This window comes from Chinchilla lanigera, unplaced genomic scaffold (genome assembly GCF_000276665.1).
Source record: "Chinchilla lanigera isolate Chin_1 unplaced genomic scaffold, ChiLan1.0 scaffold00002, whole genome shotgun sequence".
NCBI classification, from domain to species: domain Eukaryota; kingdom Metazoa; phylum Chordata; class Mammalia; order Rodentia; family Chinchillidae; genus Chinchilla; species Chinchilla lanigera.
Window position 1 is genome coordinate 41,079,976 of NW_004955403.1, and position 14,608 is coordinate 41,094,583.

Sequence of the window (14,608 nt, forward strand, 5' to 3'; positions counted from 1 at the left end):
AGTAATAAATTCCCATCAGTAGATGGATAAAAAATGTGAGATCTATCTATTGACCTATATTTATATTAATCTGTAATTCTCTCTCATAATGGAATACTACTAAGCTATAAAAAAAGATATGACATTGGTAGGAAAATAAATACATCAGGAAAATTTAATGTTTTAAATGAAATAAGTCAGTCACACAACCTTAAGTGCTATATTATAACTATATGCTCTCTTTTGAGTAAGTTGAAGTACAAATAATCAACAAAACAAAAGAGTGCTGGAAGGAGAGAGGGAGAAAGATTTTTGGTGAATAGTAATGAATCCAAGGGATTGAGGGGAAGAGGAAGAAGGGTAGAGGGAAGAGGAAGTCAAAAGACAAAATGTACCAGGTATTCATAGCAAATACACACAATGCATGTAAACATTAATTGTCATAAGCATGAAATAAACATAACAACAGCAGTAATGAGAACAGTGACAGGAGATTTAGACATGGATGGCAGGAAGGGGAGAGGGGAAAGACAAGAAAAAAGAATACAAATGTGTTATGTACATGCACCCACTTCTGAACATGAGTATGAACTTCATGGACAGTGTTTTAATTACTTGTCTCAAGAATGAGACAAAATGCCTGACACTCAAAGTTAAAAGAGGAAAGCTTCACTTAGCTCACAGTTTGTAGAGGTTCAGTCCATAATCTGCTGGCTCCGAGGCAGGGTGACATTGCATAAGGGCAGTGCAGAGGAGAAACAGACCATGGCAGGCAGAAGGCAGAAAAGCAGCAAAGGAGTGAAGCAGTAGGAAGTGACCACAGTAGCCCTCTTTCTGTCCCTTACATTCTATCCAGACTGCTAGGGTAAGTAGTAATCACAGGCAAAGAGGATGTTTCTATTATCTACTCCAGGAACTGTGCCAAAAAATCAGTAGACTTATTTAGTAATCACACACCTTTGACCCAGCATCACACACTTAATCCGAGCATCACACACTCTAGATTCAGCCACCTTTGCAAAGCCCCACCTATGACTGCATGAGGCTTTGGGGGATATCTAGATACAAACCATAATAGACAACAAACAAGTACTACTAAAAAAATAAATAAAGCCCCCCCTCACAGAGAGAGTGAGTGACAGATAGATAGATAGAGAGAGAGAGAGAGAGAGAGAGAGAGAGAGAGAGAGAGAGAGAGAGAAAGAGAGAGATCGGCAAATAAATCTCTAGTTCTGCTTCTCTAGAGAAAAACTTCAGCAATCTAGTCACCAACTTCTTTTCAGTGTTCCTTTGTGTTGTACTAGCGGAAGTAATGGAGACCTGAGAACTCCCCGGAGACATGAGAAAATGAGACAGTAAGAATACCATTGATGCTGTGTATTGGAATGCTGCTCCTGCATTGTTTTCATTGGGCTAGTTATGCAAATTGCTGAAGTTATTTGCTTATTTTGAAACATGTATTCACAGTAAAAAAAGTTACATAGTCTACTAGGATTACTGCAGCATACTGAGGTCTAGGATCAATCCTGGATCACTTATTTTCCCATTCTCTTATTCCCACAGCTTATTGTTCCTGACTAATCTCTATCCAAGTCCAACCTTCACTCTGCTGACAGGTCAACTTAATAAGAGATAATTGGACAATATCACTCCTGTGCTTAAGTGACTCTGATTACTTCCTACTGCGTTATTGGTAAATCTAATTTCCTTGTCGTGGTATGCAAGGTCCCCTTCATGATCTGATTCCACAAGACATTTCTTCTTTTAGGTCTGGCTAGAGTCCTTTCATTCTCTCATTGCTGCAGACTTCTGATCTACTTATTACTGCTTGAATGTACAACGAGGCTGGCATATTTTCCCCTTGCTTAGAATATTTATTTCCTCAGGGCTGGGGATTTAGCTCAGCGGCAAAAGCGCCTGCCTGGCAAGCGCAAGGTCGTGAGTTCGGTTCCCGGTACCGGAGAAAAAAAACAAACAAACAAAAAAAATTTATTTCCTCTTCTCTGCTGTCTGATTTTTTTTTAAGCCCCATTAAAAAGGAGCGCATGTGTAACATGCATTTTATTGCACAAGCTCAGAATAATCTGCTCTTTTGTGTTGTCAGAGCCCTTATGTTACATCACTGCAATGACATGGTCAAACCAGCTTTTAGGAGGCTCTTGCATGTATCAGATGCTCCTGCTGACATTACCTGCTCACAAGTCTGGCTTAGAAACATGTGCTACTGGATACCTATATGACATCAGCCAAATCATTCTCTGTAGTTCCATTTCTTTATTTATAGTTCCATTTCTTTATTTGTAGAATTGTGAAAATTATAAGAATATGAAGATAATTAAGCTTTAGCATATGAGAATATTAGGAACAGTTCCTGGCAGATAGAAAAAAACCTAAAATATTAGTACCAAATCATTTACATATTGGCTCTTCAAAACATTTATTGAGTAGCTGTTATGTGTCATGCATTGTTTATTATTGCCTTACTGTTATTCGTTTCCTATTATTTTTTAATTTTGAGCATCCACTCAATAAATGTCACATAGATGTTCACTGTATGTTTGTTGATATAAGAATTGCTTTGGTCATTAAGCTTAAGCAGTGGGAAATTGGATGTTCAGTTTTAATTCTATTTATTAGGTAAAAGATTAAAGGCTATGGCCATCAAAAACATGCTTTATACCCTAAAGCTGTTTTCTTTAATGGTGAACAATTTTAATAACCTAATTAAAATGATATAATAGCTTATAATCAAAGTAACTATTTATAAGGACAATACATTATGAAATTACACTGGAAGCACCAATTTATAAATGGTAAGATTATGTATTTCTGTTTTTAGTGTAATATAATATTTTAGGACAATTTGGAATAAATGCATCCTTTGAAATATTAATAATCTCAACTCTTTGAAACAAATGAATATTACTTTGCAGGCACTACACATAACATTTGCTTTTGGTCATAATACAAAGCATAGCATCTAATACCAAATATTCATAAATTTTGTAAACTTTATGTTACTAGATTTATTGTCTCTCAGTTTGGATATATTACAAATTTCACTGGAAATTGTGAGAAATGGAATGAAAATATGTTCTTTTTTCCTTGTAGAAATCAAGCTTAGATATCAAGTTTAGGACCTTTTGAGCAAATTTAACACAATCGAACTTTAGTAAGCAAAGTGTTCCCCATAGTATGTCCTTTGATTTTATTTTCAGAGCAGGAGTCTGTCCGAGGAGCAAATTGATATAGATCAACTGGTATATAGTTTAATCACTGTACAGTGTTACAGTGTTTTAAAGCTAACAAAGCAAAAAAACATTCAGTGCCATTCTAGAGGTGAACATGTCAAGGAGTCCTATAAAATGGTCATATACAGTTGACATGGAATGAAAAAAGGAATAGATCTGAGTCCTTGGCGCTACAATTTAGAGCTCAGAATTTTACTATCACATTACCTTAATAGAAAAAAGTGTGGATAATTCAACCCAGTCATGAAGAGCTGAGACTCTGGCCTATCCAAGTTCAAATCTATTGAGACATCATCTGTGAATGAGTTTCCTCATCTGTACAGGGAATGCTGAAGATAGTAACACCTAACATACAGAGTCATGACAATAATCCACTGAATTAAATCATACAAAGCCCTCACAACTGTGTATGTCTGGGTCAGTGGAACGCCTGCACCTGGATCCCTCACTCCCTTCCACATTTCAAAGGGATGCTTAGGAAGTTCATAGTTAGAAAATTTCACCCTTCCCACATCTCCTACTACTCTGTAATCATGTGGACTCCTGTGATTATAACCTATGTTATCATTATTCCTATCTACAGTCAATGCAGCTGGTTAACAAATGTCTCTTGAGACCTATTGCTTAAAATTCTAACATTCACGTTTAATTACTTTTCAGTTTAGACATAATTCCTAAACTTGTATTGAACACTTGCCGGAAATACTAAGATTATTGCCCTATAATTCCAAATGATTATTAAGAATTTGCACCTTCATGTAATTTTATCTTCAATTTTAATTAAGAAGAGATGACTGCCAAACATACAAGTCAGGTGTAACATTGGGGCACTGCTGGTACAAGAATGATCTTGTGCTAGTATGAGCTCAGAGTTGATCATTTAAGAAACTTTTATTTTTAATTTTTTTTTTGGTACCGGGAATCGAACTCACAATCTCACACTTTCCAGGCAGGCGCTGTGCTGCTGAGCTATATCCCTGGCTCCAAAGCAGCATTTTTGAATTCTAGCTGAAGCTATGGAATCTGTCAACATGTTCTGAATTGCTGGTAAAGATTCATGGGTATAATGGTTTACATACTGTGGTTACATGAAAGCAAATGAACTTGAAGATACTGCTCATGGAGCAGGTTGCAGAAAATGGGAATCAGAAAAGAGAGAAGACAAGAATGAGAAAATAGACAGCAGAGTAAACAACTTTATTTGACCTAATTGACATTTTTATTCAGCCAACAGTCTTAGTAAAGAAGGTTTTGGTGTTATCTTTACTCAGAGTTTATAAAGTGTTGTACTTACAACATTAACATAGAGTGAATTTCTTAAAAATATTGGGTCAAATTATTGGGCCACATTTTAGATTTTCTGAATTAGAAACTCCTGGGGCAGGACTCAGCAATCTGATTTTACCATGCGTTCCGCATGGAACTTTATCTCATTAGCAATGAAGACATCATACATGCACTGGCTGTAGAAGGCAGAATTTACTAAATGTTGAATGATTATTTGTAATAGCAAGTGGTAGGATTACTTAGAGGAAGTGGGTGGTAACCTGAAAAGGGCTAGGCAGTGGAATTTAAGAGAGGTTGGATGTTGTCCTCTTTGAGCTCTGTGTTGGTAAACAAGCCTTCTGTTTACTGGTCTCTGAGTAACCACTATGCTACGACAGCCTAAAGCAATATGTTTTTATTGCCTTTCACATTCTGCGAGTTTTCTGGGCTCAGCTGGGAGAGCGTTGCTTAGGGTCTCTTGGGGGACTGTAGTCTGTTTAGAGCTTGAGCTTGAATTCATTCCAGGTCTGACCAGGCTGCATATACAGGAGTGCTTCCTTGACATGTCTTGGCCTCTGTTTCTATGCTTAGTGTCTTCATTCCCTGAGCCTCTGCAAAAGCCTCAGACTTCTCAGCAGAACTGTCTCAGGGTCAATGCACTTTGTACCATGCAGCTGGATTCCAAAAGAGAGGAACTAGGAACTCTCAGTCTTCTGAAATCTCGGGGCCAGTACAACATCAATTCTATTACATTACTTTGGTCAGTGCATTTGCAAGCCCTGTCATGGTTCAGGAGAAGGCATGTGTGTTGTCAAGCTGTCTTTGGACAACAATGGCTACCAGTTACAATCTTTGGAAAATGTAAGGTCTGGCATAGATGATCTCTGGAATATTCTTGCTTGCTGCTTTGCCTTCTATGATGCACAATACTTCCCTCCATAAATTGTAACTCAGCAAGATAATAGTAAAATATTTTGAAAATCAAAATCATCCATTTCTATTCCCATGACATTTTATTTTCAACTGATTACCAGTACGGGCTATTGAAAAAAGAAAAATCACAGAAATTTCTCCTCAAGTTATGCCGTCACTGGCTACCTCTCTGAAGAATGGTCTTTTAAGCTGATGAAACCATTTTGCTTTCATCTCATCTCTGCAGTCAAGAGTACACTGATGTCCCAAGCTACCTCACAAAGCACTGATATATAACCATTACATTTGTGCATATAAAGTTTTTTTAAAAGTCTGTAATGCCTTATGAATTCATTTGAGTGGGTTTTATTTTTAGCTTTTACCCGCATTTAAATCACTATTCCTTAAAAACCTAATGACTATCCGGAGTCCAATGTTTTGAAATACAAGTTTGCACACAGAGATGCAGCACCCTCGAGGAAAACCTACTGAGTGGAAATAAAAGCAGATTTGTTTTGTTTTGTTAAAGAATGTCTTGAATATACAGGCTTTGTGGCTCAGAGTATTCACCTTTTGGGATCCAGCCAGATGTCATGTCTTTTTATGAAAGGCATGAAAATTTTATCAAAGAAGCAAGTAAAATTCTACATCACTTTAAAAATATTTTATTCCCCAAAAAGTTGCAAATTTTTACAGAACTTAAACTTATACGAAAGTCTTCCAATAAATATGTCTGAGGAACAAGTAAGAGAAAAAATGGAGTAGAGAAATGTTGAGTGGATGTAGACATAGGGTCTCCCTGGAGTTTGTAAAGCTGTTTCCTTGATGCCTAGAATGATAGAAATTCTGAGCTTTTGAAAGATTCTGTGAATGCAGTATGGAGAATAAACTGCTGAGAAGCATGAGTTTAACAGGGAATTCTTGGTGGTAGCTGTGGGTGCAGAGAGCTGGTCAGATTCACAACGTGCAATATAATTAGATTGCCGCTACTTACGGGTTGACGGACGGGTGCACAAGATGCAAATAGCCAAATATGACCTTCATTTTTTTTTGGCCTAGGAAGTTCAATGACTGACAGTGAGAGCTCATTTCTTAGTAGGACATAACAAAAAGAGCAAGTTTCAGAATAAAGGAAACCAAGATTTTAGTTTTTATATAGAAGTACCCATCATTATATCTGGTGATGTTTCTTTATCCCTTTTTTTTTTCCTAAAGCATGTTAAATGGTCTCCTTAAAAAATGGAGAAAAAGCCAAGTTCTTAATAGTGAAACAGAGCACTGTGGTACCCAAAGTAAACTTGGAAACAGCGGATGCTCTGGTTTCCTGGGCAACACACTGCGGTCACCGGTTCGCACTCGTTTCCTTCTGTCTGCATGGGTTCACCATAGGAAACCCTAGTGCCACTATTTGTATTAGTTTCTCATTACAGTTACTAAATGCATACATAAAAATTTAAAAAGGAATACAGCACATTTTATTAATGATTATAGAATTTAGTGTCAGTGTAATGAACCAGCTATAATTTTCTTTCCGATAGAAAAAAAATTGTGTCAGCTATCACTATGAAAATTCTCTTTGTAAACACAAAAACGTGTCAAAAACATGCACTGGTTCAATTATTTACCTTTATGCAATTCTTCAACAGTTAAAAGCATTTCTTAGACTGCAAAGAGTTTCTATATTTGGAGGGGGAAAAAATCCAGAAAGCATATTCGGAGTTTACAGTAGCACTCTAGAATTAACAGGGTAATTAATAGCACTCTGGAATCAATGTGAGTTACTCCTGTGGGTTAAGTAAGGATGGGTTTACAACAGGGATTCTTGTTGTGTGAAAGCTAAGACTTTGGGCTAAAACTATAACTGTCCCAGTGTGTGCAGTTTGTCACTCTTTGATGAAGCTGCTGCTTCATAGGGGTCCTTATTTAAATACAATAAGCGCAATATGTAAATGCTGATATAGGTGGTGAATATAGTCATGTAATCACTCCATAGCTATTTGTTCATTATCACAACACATACATTATGCTATTTACTTAAAATATTTTTGTATCTATTAAAATTTTATATCTAGTATGGTCTATTTAACTAATATATTTCCTGTTTTGCCACCTATGAAAATGTTTCCTCTACTATCATCTTTATTTGTTGCTTAAAGTAACAGTTAACCAAATGGAAATCTTATTCCTAATTTACTAATGGTCTAAAGAGTTGCTCTCTATTTTGTTCACTTAATGTTTTAGTTACTTTTCTCAGTGCTGAGACAAAATACCCAACACCTAAAGTTGAAGGAGGAAAGGTTTGTTTTGGCTCACAGTTTGTAGAGGTTTCAGTCCATAATCGAGTGGCTCCAAAGCAGCGTGTAATGGCAGAGGGGCATCACAGAGGAGACACAGTCCATTGAAGGCAAAAGAGAGCAAAAATCAGAAAGTGACCAGCAGCACAATAACAGCCTTCTTTGTGTTCCTTATATTCTATCCAGGCTACCCACCCTAGGGCAGGTAGCACTCACACCTTTAATCCTAGCATTGAACCATGAATCAATCCCAGCATCACATCCTTCATCCCAGCGTCACACCCTCTAGATCCAGCCATCTAAATAAACTCCACTTGTGACCATATAAGGGGACATCTGGATACAAGCTATAACGCTTATACTATGACATTCTGCCTATAGTACTGGCTGTCTTTGTTGATCACATGAAAATGACTTTAATGATAAGATTTTCAAAATAAGAAGTTATCATATGTTGTGTTATTCACATCAGCAAAAATTAGGCAAATTTTTGAATTATTATGTTAGACATTTTAGTAAATATCTATTGAATGGCTAGTTAAGTTTAAGAAATATTTCTGAGGAATATGACTAGAGCAGACTTTCTCTTAACATTTTACTTTAAAATTATAGATTTACATAAATATTTCAAAAATAGTACAAAGTGCCTGATACACACACCATTCAGCTTCTCCTGATTCACGGTATAAACATCTTACATGATTATCATTTTTCATTTTCATATTAATTTTTTCAAAACTAAGATTTTAACAGTGTTTCCATACTCTTCATTATATTAATTACAGACCTTAAAAAATTATTATTCTACCAAAGTTTTCACTCATGTCCGTTTTCTCTTCTTTCTTTCTTTTTTTTTTTTTTTTTGTTTTTGTTTTTGTTTTTTTCTGGTACTGGAAATCGAACTCACGACTTTGCACTTGCCAGGCAGGTGCTGTGCTGCTGAGCTAAATCCCCAGCCCCACAATGTCCATTTTCTACTCCAGGATCCAATCCACAGTACAACATTAGATTTTCCTATCATATCTCCTTGTCTTCCATGACAGTTTTCAAAAACACTTTTGACACCTATGTCTAAAATAAGTGTGTGTTCATCGTTCCTTACATATTATATGCAAAAATGGACATTATTTATTTGTCAATTCGCTGGATATTTTTTGTCTATCATAATACACTGTTGTTGGTGCTAAAATGTAAATATGAATAGAATATTCTTATTCTGGGAAAGCTTGGTTGTAAGCAAAGGCTTCTAGCCATGACATGAGTCCTGTAATAACAGGAATGGCAGACACGTAGGGGAAAACACTCAAACTGCAAAGACAGATGAGATCTTCAAGCACACTGACTACTACTTCTACAGACAAGGACTCAAAGCCAGGGAACAGCAACACAAAGACACAGAAATGAGAAGGACAGAGAGTAGTTACAGGCAGAGCTGGTGTGTGGAGTGATGAATGAGTTGTGGGATAACTCAATGGCCAGTGATTGTCTTGCTGTGAAAGGCTTTTATGTTCTGACTTCACTTCCTGGGCCAAGGGAACAAGTGAATCTCCCTACACCAACCTAAGCAGAGACTGTGAATCTTTCATCCTGTCTTATGTGATTCAGGTTGCTATTGAATCACTAGGTTATTCTACGGTGTCATTTCTGACTATTAAAATTTTATGCAGAACACTTAGTGTTTGACACTACTGTCTCAAACACTGTGTGTCTCTTAGTAGTTAAGAGCAATTAGGAAAGTCTTCAGGATGAATTCTATCATTGATAAATATTTTTGGAAATTATCTCTCTCCTAATGTAAATTTTGGCATGATGAATGCATGAACTTGTGCCTATGTTTCACCCCTGCTGAGCTTACCTCTTTTCTTTAAGTAAGAAACATGGTGAGTGTGAGTATTATAGTAGAAAATACAAGGATATTAAAGTCTGGAATTGATATTCTGAATGTAGGAAAAGGTTTTCCTTTTATAAAAAGATTAACATTTAAAGTTCCAAACATTCCAATAGCTTGTTGAAATCTCCAACTCAAGCATCAAATGAAGCAATGTTATGCTGAATTTATATAGGTGCCAGAAGCAAAATTATCAATTTTAAAGCAAAGCCATATTGCCTTTTGTCTCTATGAGAAACCAATATTATTGAGACCTCTCTGCTTAGTATAGAATGGCATCACCTGGGCATGCCTGTAGCTGTGTCTTTGTCTATAAAAAATTACCCAGATGATTCTTATACACTTCCAAATATCAGAATCACTAGTTTAAGATCAGGTTTATTAGGTCTCGTTCAAGCACTAGTTTAAGGCCTGGTGATTGAGAAGAGGTACTCAATAGCCATAAATATAATCATGAGTATGGTTTGTTTCTACAAGATAAAAAATAAATCAAAACAACATGTGAATGCCAGAAATCTAGAAATAATATCAAGTACAGTTATCAATCTTCTTATCGTGCACTTTATTTTTACCTAATTGCCGGCAAGGGACAAATGAGAAAATTGTTTTTAATCATCTTTAAATGTCACCTCATTAAATCTCAGTCTTTCTAATTACATATTCTTAATGACTGAATGAAATTTGTTTTATCAGTCTTCCAAGAAAATTTTAGCTATGGAACTTTAAATGTCGAGTTCTTTAACCTATCATTTAAATATTCTGATTTATATTAAACTGAAGAATGACTTTCTCTGAAAAATCTCAATTTCTTGGGGATTTAATGATATCTTCATGATCTGTATGATTTATACAGGAACTATGATCTCCTATTTTTTGTTAAACTTAAATAAAGGCAACAATTTACTTTCAAAGGGCCTACATCATTTATTTAATTATTTCCTTCTATATTTAGAAATATTTAGTCAAGACATTGTATATAAACTATGGTTAGGATTAAAGTCATTTTTGTCATCAAGAAATTAACACCAAAGCCTGGGAAACTAATTCCTAATGATTGCAGTTCTTTATTGATATTAATCAAAGACTGGCAGACTTTCTCTATAAAAGGTAGATAATATTTTCAGTTTTGTAGCTCATATGGTTTCTGCTCCCCCTACTTCACTCTGCCATTCTTCTGCAAAAGTAGCTGTAGCCAACACATAAACAAGTGAGCAGAACTGCATTCTTTTGAACCACTTTTAAATGTAAAAACCATTCTTAAGTTTTAGCCTGTACAAAATTGACAGTTCGGCTACATTTGACCTGAAGGCCATAGTTTGCTAATATCTGATATGAGACATTGAGCATATGGATCAGTATCCACAGTGGTTTACTGTTGACTATATATTTAGAAAATATCTAGTAAATTCCTCTTATCTAAACTATAGCATTGACTTTTTGATAATTTTTGTTGTTATCATTAATTTGTCAAGAAAAACAGAGACTGAAAAAAAAGAAAGAGAACTGGAAGTCACTGTGAATCTACCAAGTACTAAACACCGTATTGAGAATCTTGTAAATTTCATCTTGAGTTTCACCATAACCTCGTAAAATAGGTACCATTTTATACAGTAGAATTATTGAGGCCTAAAGAACTTTTCAAGGTTATGCAGCAAATAAATGGTAGAATTAATCCAAGTCTGATTCTAAACCCTGAGATACTTATACTGCACAACACTAGCCACAGTGGCTCACTCAATAAATATGCATATTATATATTTAGAAGATTTATTCTTGGAGGAGGCTGAAGGGCAGTGTGAGAGAAGATACTCTTTATTTGGAACCTTGATGTGGAGTTCCAAGAAGTAGTAGGAGGGTGGAGGAAAGCATCTCAATAAGCAAAGAGAAGAGAACATTGTTGGAAGCTTCAAAAGTAGGCAGATGAATAACCAGTTTTAAGTTTTCAGGATCTGTGATGTTACCATTCATCTCTTTCTCCATGCATGAATCTTCCCTTTCTCTTATATTTTTTATCCTTTCAACTCTCCTTAGTTCACAATCATTATTTTACTTACTGGTTTCTCTTCTAGAGCAGAATTTTCAAAAGTAATTTCCTTGCTGCTCACCTTGTACTCCTCAACCTGTGAGAAACATGTAATGAGAAGTCTCCCTTTCTTTGGTGATTTTCACATAGGTCTTTGGACCGATTGCACTTGGCAATATGCAGTCATAAAAGAAAAGGGAAGTAGCTGAGAGGGGTTGTGTCTTTCATACACCACTGCCTTTAGTACTTCCTCAAAGAAGATAACAGCCACATAGCTATTTAGATGATATGCAAATTATATCTGGTCACAGTATTTGAGCTAGATAATAATTATTACAGAGTGGTGAATACATCATTAGTGCAAATATGCACTTTGCATAGTCATTTTTTTGTTGTCTAGTAAGTGCATTGAGAAACATAATCCACTTTTTTCTCTTAATAACTCAGTGTTATGTTTTATTATGTGCTTAATGTTTAGGCATTTTCATTATTCTTTGTTCGGGAAATCCTAATAGGCAAAAGAACCATCTAATGACAATGAAGATATCACTATAGTATATTTGCACTTCAACTTAGAGTAAATGTTATAAAAATGATGTGAGAAAATTATATCCCAATAGAGACTTCACATGTCCTTAGATTAGTGTTTTCTGTGATGCCTATTATGTAGGATAAAGAGAGAATAAAATAATACATTAAGAATCTTTCAGATGAAATCTAGAATATTAAACAATGTTCAACTTTGGTTTAGGAAATGCACACATCATGGCCAAATTATTTGAAAGTAACTTCAAAAGTAATTTTGTATTTGGAAGATGAAACTCAAATATATCTTTCTTATGGCCCCATACTTACTCAGACAAAAGGGAGCAACTTTCAGAGTGTCTTGAAGAGATAAGAAATCAACAGAATCTTTGTTGCTACTAATAACTACTTCCTGAGTTTCAAGAAATGTCCTTTCCTTTAGAATACTAAATTATATCACAAAATAAAAAAGTGACAAAAAATAAGCAGCAAATAATTTTATACAAGCATGACTTGTACAATTCCCACTATGTAGCATATGTGAAATGGTATCCTGGGGACTGCCTGCTTAAGAAGAGATCATTCTAACCCATTTTAAAGTGCAGCTTTTTAAAATAGAAAGTATTTGGGGGGCTACAGCCAGGAGTGTCACTCACATTTCATAAGTGATTCCTAGCTACCGTTAGATCTTTAAGCTCAACTGACTTACTCACATGACCTTCCTATGGAGCCGAGAAAGCAGTTGTAGTTCTGCCTTTCATAACTGCCCTGGTCTCCTTGCTGCTTTAACATTTTCTTTTACTCGGTCTTGCTTGTTCTCAGATTTTTAGCCCTTCCATCTCTGGAGCTGTCATTTCAGGAATGCCTTCAGCCAAGCACAGCTATTGTCATTTTCTCTGTTTTAATTGCCTGACATTTACCTTTCTTCTTGGGTTTAGTTCTAATTTTAGGTTTAGCCTGTGTATCCTTCCATCAGGAAGATTCCCATTCACTTACATCGGCAAACTTCTTCAGGCCTTACTCTTTTACTTCACTACAGGCTTATATTTATGTTCTTGATCATTTGCTTCTAGGTAGAAAATCTATTTAATGAGAAAGGCTTCAGGAAAGATATGACTTATTTTTCAACATACCAAACAGCAAGGCAGTGACTGTTTTATCTGCTTATTTATTTATTTGGTGCTCTGTTCTAATGTAGGTGACTTGATTCTGTCCCAGACTGAAGGACCTCAGCCAGATCTGAGTCCTAATGGGAGTAACCACCCCTATATAACCTGGTCTGTTCTCCCAACATGGTCTAAAGAAACAAAGCCAGTAGAGTGGTATAAAGAACTTTATAACCAGCCCCTGGTGCCATCAAGAGGGTACAAGTGTACCTGGCATCCTTCATCTTTGCTTGAGATAAACCAGGTCATTTCTACTTGGGTGAAAGCCATTTTTGTTCAGTCCAATGTATAAGCTCCCTCTTGACCCAAATTATGGGGATCTAGGGGTCCTGCTTGTAATCCAGAAGCTCACTTGCCCAGAATCTCTTTCCAAAATCAAGGAAAAATAGCTTTCATTAAATCAATCATTTATACAATGCACTTTTATAATACCAACAACCTTGTAAGTTAGCACTTTTTTATCAATCTGAGGTAAATTTATAACATTTAAGGGTCATAATGTAGACTCAGGAAACTTCCTGATATCATAAGCTACACATACCTTGAATGGGCCACATTACTCCTTTGTTAAAATATTGCTCTCTATTCACAGTTCCCTCATTTGCTGTTTCTACTTCTTAGCTTTTTGATTTTTTCAACTCATTCTGCTAACCATTGCCTTCTTAAAGCTGCATCGCTTCACACTCTTGCTTGGATTATCGCGAGACCTCCAAGTTGCCTCCGAATGCCTTACTAAATGTGGGCGTTTCTTCTCATTCATCCTTGTCTTTTGCTCTTCCTCCATATTAAGCAGCCACTTCAAGGCCCTACTTAGGTGATCTTCTGTGTCTTTACTCTTAGGGTTTGTTCTGCTTAGACCAGCCCTCCCCTCTTCTACACATAACCTCATCTTCTACAGAGGGTTATACATAGTTCATGTCCTGCCACATTTCACCCTTCCTGAGAATCAAGCTCTCCTTTCTCAGACTTTAGTTTTCTTTGAACATATCATCCCAACCAAGAAATCTGACGATTAATCTTACACTACTTTCTTCACTAACTTGTTCTGTTTTCATTTTTTTTTTTTCCAGTACCGGCAATCAAACTCACGACCTTGGGGCTGGGGATTTAGCTCAGCGGCAAAGTGCCTGCCTGGCAAGCGCAAGGTCGTGAGTTCAGTTCCCGGTACCGGAGAAAAACCAAAAAAAAAAAAAAAAAAAAACCTTGCGCTTGCCAGGCAGGCGCTGTGCCACTGAGCTAAATCCCCAGCCCCTGTTTCCTTAATGTAATTGTAGATTTTATAACATTACAGAGTTACATTTTGC